Raw genomic sequence first — 7,620 nt, forward strand, 5'->3', positions numbered from 1 at the left:
ATGAAGAATGTGACTGAAGTTACTATATTTGTACTGAAGGGCTTCACAGACAACTGTGAGCTACATCTTCTTCCTGTTTCTAGCAATGTTTCTGTTTACTCTGATGGGAAATTTGGGACTGATTGTATTGGTTATTGGGGAGTCCAGGCTACACAACCCCATGTATTATTTTCTGAGTGTGTTATCATGTGTGGATGCCTGCTTCTCCTCAGCAATTACTACAAATATGTTAATAGATTTTCTGTCAAAGAATAAAGCCGTTTCATTCCTTGGATGTGCAACACAGATGTTTCTCACTATTACTTTTGCTTTCTTTTGGCTGCAATGGTATATGATCACTATATGGCAATCTATAACCCTTTCCTGTGTTTACTTAGCATGTCACCCTGAGTCGATGTGCCATTCAACATTGCTTCCTATTTAGAGGTATCTTGCATGCTGCTTTATTCACAGTGGCTACTTTTAGTCTATCCTATGAATCCAATGAAATTAGATATGTCTTTCGTGACATTGCTCCTGTCTTTGCTATCCTGGTTGTCCTCATCTCCTATGGTTGCATTCTGTTGCTGATTCTAAGGATACATTCTGCTAAAAGGAGGATAAAAGTATTTTCTGCATGTGGTTCTCATCTAACTGGAGTGCTAATTTTTCATGGTAAACTTTTCATGTTTGTGTGACCAAGTTCCAACTATGCTTTGGATCATGACATGATAAGGTCAATATTTTACACTATTGTGATTCTTATGCTGAATCCCATCATCTATAGATTAAGGAAAAAAGATGAAAAACAGGCACTGGAAAAAATGTTTTGAAAAAATGGCTTATCAGTAAAGTAAATGTTCACAGTAAAAATTGATTTTAAAAAATTGAGAGTTATATTCTGTGCCTCAATATATGATGAAAATTGTTTGTTTTAGTATATTAATGTATTTCTCTTTTCCTAGATATTTTAAAATAAAGATCATAGTTAAACCTCTACCTATGCTGGTTTTGTATGAGGAAAAAATGTATCATCGATTTGCTTCTTAATATGTTTCTACCGATATATGTATACACACATATACATACACATATATGTATGAAGAAGCTTATGATTTAGATAACGCTAGTGCACACACACAAGATTATATGTATTTATCTTTACTTTCCAATGTTGTGTATTGTTTTCTTTCTTCTCCATATAACTCAAATTTATATACTCCCATAGTTGCAATTATAAGTAGCATTATAATTATATCTGACTAGTTTGATCAAATGACACCTAATAAACAGAAAAAACACAGCTCAGGTACTCTAAGAACACTTCGCAGAGTCCAGTTCAAAGCACTCTGCCTCTATCCTTAGCTTTATGCTTTGACACCAATCTAATCACAGATGGTGGTTCAGGGAACACAGAGAATGTGTTCAAATTCCTGGTGTCACTACCATGCTGATTTGTGAGGGCACTCATGAACATTAAGCCTATCTTTAAATTCTCACAGAAAAGAAAGTCTAGACATTAGGATTTACGAAGATTATACTTAAACTCAAGAATAACAAAAGAAAAACACAATTCAGAGAGTAAGATGTAACTGGCAGGCAGGTTGCCTCTTCCCACAACTAAGCCCTGGCCCATCTTTATGGGATTTCTTACAGACCTGGCCCCCAATCAACTTTTACCTCTCTCTTCCTTTGACCCTTTCACCTCTGTGATATCCTTGCAGATCCCACCACTTCTCAGTGCCCCAGCTCAAGAACCAAGGTACAGAAGAGTCTCTCCTATGCACTTGTTTAACCCTGCTTCCAACAGATGTCCTCTTCATTGCAAAGACACATCTTCCTCAAAGATAATTTTAAGTTGTAGAGTTCATTCTTCCTTCCTTAATCTTTATTTATTAATTTTTAACTATTATTTTGTGAAAACTCATTTTCTTCCCCAAGAGCTATCATTGTTTGATTTGAAAGAGACAATCTCCTTAGAATTAAGAGGCCAACCTAAGGATATTTCTCTAATTTGGCATTATTAAATTTAATAACAATTCAAGAGTTCTTATGCAGAACATCTCTTACCATCATATAATTCTACCATAATTTCTCTGCTTATATTTTCTCAAGTTTGAAAGTTTCTCCCTACTGCTCTTCAAATTATTCCTTTCTTCAAATGCTAAAATCAAACCCTGGTCACTGATTCATTATCCTTGCATATCTAAACCATGTAAATGAGGACTGACCCCCATGGCTATGTGTGTGTGTGTGTGTGTGTGTGTGTGTGTGTGTGTGAGTGTGTGTATGATTCAGGGCTGTATAGATCTTTAAACACAACTTAAAATCACAAACCTAGATAAATTTCATGCTTTAAAATTGTAAAGATCTGAATGAAAAAATAATCACAAATATAGTAAAAGAAGTAGCCATAGACTCAAGAAAATAGATGTAATATGTATATGTTGAATTAATAAATAATAGACCAAAATTCCATGGAACTATGGACAATGAATACACGCAGACAACTCACAAAAGACGAAACCTCTTTAGGCCAATGTATACACTTTGCTTTAATAATAATCTGTAGAAAGTGAATGTAAAATGATATAAAAAACTATTTCACACTCATGATACTGAAAAAAATTGAAACGTCTGTGATTGCCAAGTCATGGTGAACAGATAGAGTAAAGGAACTATTTTCAATTTGGTGGTGGAAGTGTAAAAGTTTCAATCACTTTAGGAAACAATTTTTAAAAGGCTAATAAGTGTATCTACCCAGGAAAATAAGAGAACAATGTATTTCTAAATTAATTTTCACAAATAAGACCAAAATCATACATCTGAGTAAAAAAGAAAAGAATTTTGCAGAGCAAGATATTCAGTATCATATAAATTAATTGAAATATCTGCAAAATTATAGTCTTTTCTTAATGAGTACATAAATATATAGTTAACCAATTACAACTTGTGTACGAATAACAATCTGTAGATAGGGCTTACCTCTGATAAAGAAGATAACTTGGTAAGATCAGCACCAGGATTAATAGGAAGAGGAAAGACTGTACAAAGGGTTTCAATTTTATAAGAAAAGAAAATTTTATGGCAAAAATAAAGAGTGACTAATGTGAATATATAAAGTTAATTTTGTTCCTACTTAATATTCATTATGAAAAACAAGTATGTCTCAGTTTAGGAAAATGCATAGTTCCATTGTTAACATTAAAGTTAATAGAATCCCTGTACTTAACTAATTTTTTTTAAGTTGAGTAATTTTCAAATACAAATTAGTGTGACTAAACCAAATTTGAAACTGAACACTAAAGGTTGTTAATGTTTACACAATTATAAAATGGGATTAATTTAAGACAAAGTTTCATGAGATTATATTAATTTAAAACTGTTGATGACATATCCAGGTAAGAAATTTTCATATTAAGATATGGAGGCTTCAAATACTGCTTCCTGGGGGCCAGCCCTGTGGTAGAGTGGATCAGTTCGCGTGTTCTGCTTCAGTTGCCAACTCAGTTGCCAGGGTTTCACTGGTTGAGATCCTGGGTGCAGACATGGCTCCACTCATCAGGCCATGCTGAAGTGGCATCCTGCACAGTATAACCAGATGACCTACAGCTAGAATATACAACTATGTACTGGGGGCTTCGGAGAGAAGAAGGGAAGAAAAGGAAGATTGGCAACAGATGTTAGCTCAGGAGTCAGTCTTTGAAAGAAATTAAAAAAATTAACAAAAATGAATGTGTAAATACTGCTTCTTGATCATTGAATAATCAATATGGCTTCAAACAGTTCCTTGATTATTGTGGCACCTTCACTTCTTTTGTAATCACTTTTCTCATTGTTTGCTTCCTCTCTCACAATTTTTCAAGATTTTATCAACCTTTTACAGTTCAACAATAGGAAACTATGAGCTCTAGAACAGAAAGGCTTTGTGAAACACCATTCAGGACAAACACACAGAGGTGAGAGAATGGCTTACAGAGGAAGAGGCTGTGATACCACACCTACTGCAAGGAGGATGAGGAATAGTCTAGCCATGTGCACAGGAAGAAGAGCAACAAGATATGGAGATCAGACAGGCAACCTCTGCTAGAGAATGTGCCACATTTTTGTGTCACTTTAATAACTGCTTCATCAGTGTTATCCAAAATTGTCCATCTTATCACTATTATAGACATTCAAATATTAAAACTATATTAAAATCATGTTTTTATCAGTCTCTGTTATAATCTCTGAAATTTTTGATTGACATGAACTGTGCTTAGTACATCTTTTTATTTCAAATCCAGACCAGTTTTTGGATTATTTTAAAAAATGATGTATCAAGACAAAAGAAACAGGGGCTGGCCCCGAGGTGCAGCGGTTAAGTTCACATGTTCTGCTTCTCGGTGGCCTGGGGTTCGCTGGTTCGGATCCCAGGTGCGGACATGACAATGCTTGGCAGATCATGCTGTGGTAGGCGTCCCACATATAAAGTAGAGGAAGATGGGCATGGATGTTAGCTCAGGGGCAGGCTTCCTCAGCAAAAAGAGGCGGACTGGCAGTAGTTAGCTCAGGGCTAATCTTCCTCAAAAAAAAAAAAAAAGAGAGACAAGCGAAACAATTTTGGCTCTATAAAGTTAAATCTGATTCAATTATTTATTACAATATCTTACTATATGTATAAACAGTACATATTTAAAAGTTGGGTGTCCAGAGTATGAAATCCTTGTGTTCTGATGGTGGAATGCATATAGATAAAATAAATATTGAAATGTATCCATACCTATTTAAATAAATTAAATGTGCTTATTTTTCCCGTATCAGGGACTCACTCTAGGAGATACTTCATGCAGATGTTCATTCACAGATCAATGAGGACCACACAAAATGTTGTTAATTGTGGTGATACATGTAGAAGTGAAGAGTTGGTAACTAAATAAATGCCTATTACTATGGCAACAAACAAATAATAAATGGAAGTAGATCCAGATTATAATAACAAAAGTCAGCAAAATATTCATGTTTATGTAGTAAAATGAATATAGTTTAAAAACGTATAATTGAGTGAGAACCTTTAGGTATCAAAATGAGTTATGTAATAACATGTGTACACGTTAAAACACACATTATATTTACTTTATAAGGCTGTATTCCTTTTTAAGGGCATATATCAACCTTTTGGAGGAGGTACCCGGTGGGGGAGGGAAATTGAAGCAAGGATGGGGAATGAGGACTGATGATGATTATGGGATATGGCATTAGGATATCATTAACTCAATTTAGTCCTTTAAGTCACAAAAATAATTAAAAATAAGAGCTATGCACATATTCATAATTTTTATTCCTTTTGAATCTTTTAAAACACTATAAACACTTTTAAAGTGTTTTGTCTTTATACTTAGACATAAGGCTCGGGAAGAAGACATTGCAGAAAACGGAGAATGTTGAAGTAATTTCTGGGTGATTAAAACACGTATCCAACAAATATACTTACATCCAGGTATTTGAGTGGATGCAATAAAAATAATAGCAAAGGAAAGCAGGTGAATAGTGCATAAAATAATATTTCCTCAATAGGAAAATCAGAGGTACACTAGATAATTAACAAACACCAGTGGCATCATTTCCTGCTGTCAAGTGCTTTGTGAATAAACAAGAAATTGCATCCAAGGTTCCAGGGGAGTGTCTCAAAGAGGGAAGACACTGATATATTCTCCCGGCTGCAGTTAGATTGTTAATCACATGAGGGAACCAGAACTCAGTCCTCATTTTAGGTGAGTAGATGGCACTCGTTATCATGATTACTAGGTGACTATTTTTGATGCCTGTCTTCAGTTTAAATTATAAATATAAGTAGAGTCACCAATGCCAGAATTAGTGCATTTTACCATGCATATTAATAATCTCTTTTCATAACTATATTTTCTGGATAATGATATGTTTTTACCACTATTACTATATTCTCTGTGGATAGTAAGGCACTTCGTTTCTATTTGTTATTGTTTTTATATTTATACTGAGATTCTAGACAATAAACATTCTGAAGAGGAGGAAGCATTTTTTAAAAGATACACCAAGAATGTTGTCTAAGCAAAGATACTGATGGTCAAATACTAATAGTTTCTGTTAGTGCTTTTATTTATCCACCACTACAGTATTATCATTATCTCTTATTGTCATGCATCCATAGTGTGTCATTTGCACTATAGATGTGTGTGGCCTCATTTTACTAATACCGTACAAGAGACTGGGATTGTCAGAGTGTAAATTTCCCCCAAGAGCCAAGCCTCAGGCAAAGACTTGGCTTTATGATGTTTATTGGGTAGATGGTTCCAGGAAGCAAAAATGAGGAAACATAGAATGTGAGACTGAAAAGGGAGAAAGTTAATAAAGTGTACAATAAAGTATAGATAACTGCTGTAAGCAATTAAGTTTCCATTGCTCAAGAAGCTTTGATGTATTCTTCAGAACTCTTCTAGGAATTACGTAAAAGAAGGCCAGGAATGCCTGAGTGTTTATCCATTGATTCCTGATCCTCACTGTTGCGTATTGCTCTTTGACACATGACATCTCAGGCACTTCCAGACTACCTTACATCTGGTTTGAGCAAGCTCTCAAGACACTTTACCCTCAGGAAAAGAAGTAAAATACTTGAGATGGGAAGCTGCCACCATGCCAGAAAAAGTCTACCATGGCTGTAGGCTAAGTCAGTCATGGTCCAAAGTGACAAGGGATAGGGAATCATATGTCTGATATAGTCACATTTGCAATACTGAGGTGATGCCAAAGCCAAAATAATATAAAATAGACTTTTTGACTTAGGCTAATATGACCACAACACCACAATACTAGGATGTCTTTGTCCCTACTGTCTTTGTGTTAAATCTGTTTTCATTTGGATAATGGGGCTAAAGGTTTGAAAGGATCTCCTAAGATATTTATAGTTTGGGCAAAACCAAATTTAAAACTAGTACTATTAAAGAGTCAAGGAAGATCAATCCTTAGAAGAATTATTAATTTGGTGTATATGTTCTGCTTTCAGTATTGGTGAACTTGCCACAACTTAAGCATTTCGTCTTTTAAGGTTTGCATATTCTCTTTCCTCTCTCATAATATACTTAATTATTTAAAAGAATTTTTTTCCGGATCTGTCATTTTTCATGTTATGAATTGCTCATGTCACAAGTGAATAGGGAGAATTATTTTTTGAAGGATGGGAAGAGGAGTGTAGGAGACCTTCCCAGACCTCCGTACTGGTCCCAGTTATATAGCGCAGGGACGACACAAATCATGTTACTCAGCTCATAGAATTTTGCTCACATGTTGAGGATCTATCATAGTGGGATATAATTATAATGAAGAAGTGCAGTTTTAAAAAATCTTTGAGGATCATGACAAGCCACATAATAGTGATTTGGGGACTGGTATTGAATCCTACAAGCTGGTTAGTATAACACTGCACATCTTAAGTTACAAAATTTTGGTATTTGCTAAGTAGCATTGGCCAAGCAGCACATTTTTGTCAGATTCCAAATTTGTAATTAGAAAAGATTTATATCGATTTTATGACTTTTACTGATGCCACATAATTGCAGAGTTAGTGTTCCCTTATGGAGATAATGCAGCATATTTTACACAATAAAGAATGGAAACATATTTAAG

General features: G+C 34.7%; 1 pseudogene; it reads left to right on the plus strand.

The window, feature by feature from the left end:
• LOC106823625 (olfactory receptor 5T2-like) lies at positions 1 to 836 on the plus strand (annotated as a pseudogene).
• Positions 837 to 7,620: the final 6,784 nt, after the last annotated feature.

This window comes from Equus asinus, chromosome 17 (genome assembly GCF_041296235.1).
Source record: "Equus asinus isolate D_3611 breed Donkey chromosome 17, EquAss-T2T_v2, whole genome shotgun sequence".
NCBI lineage: Eukaryota > Metazoa > Chordata > Mammalia > Perissodactyla > Equidae > Equus > Equus asinus.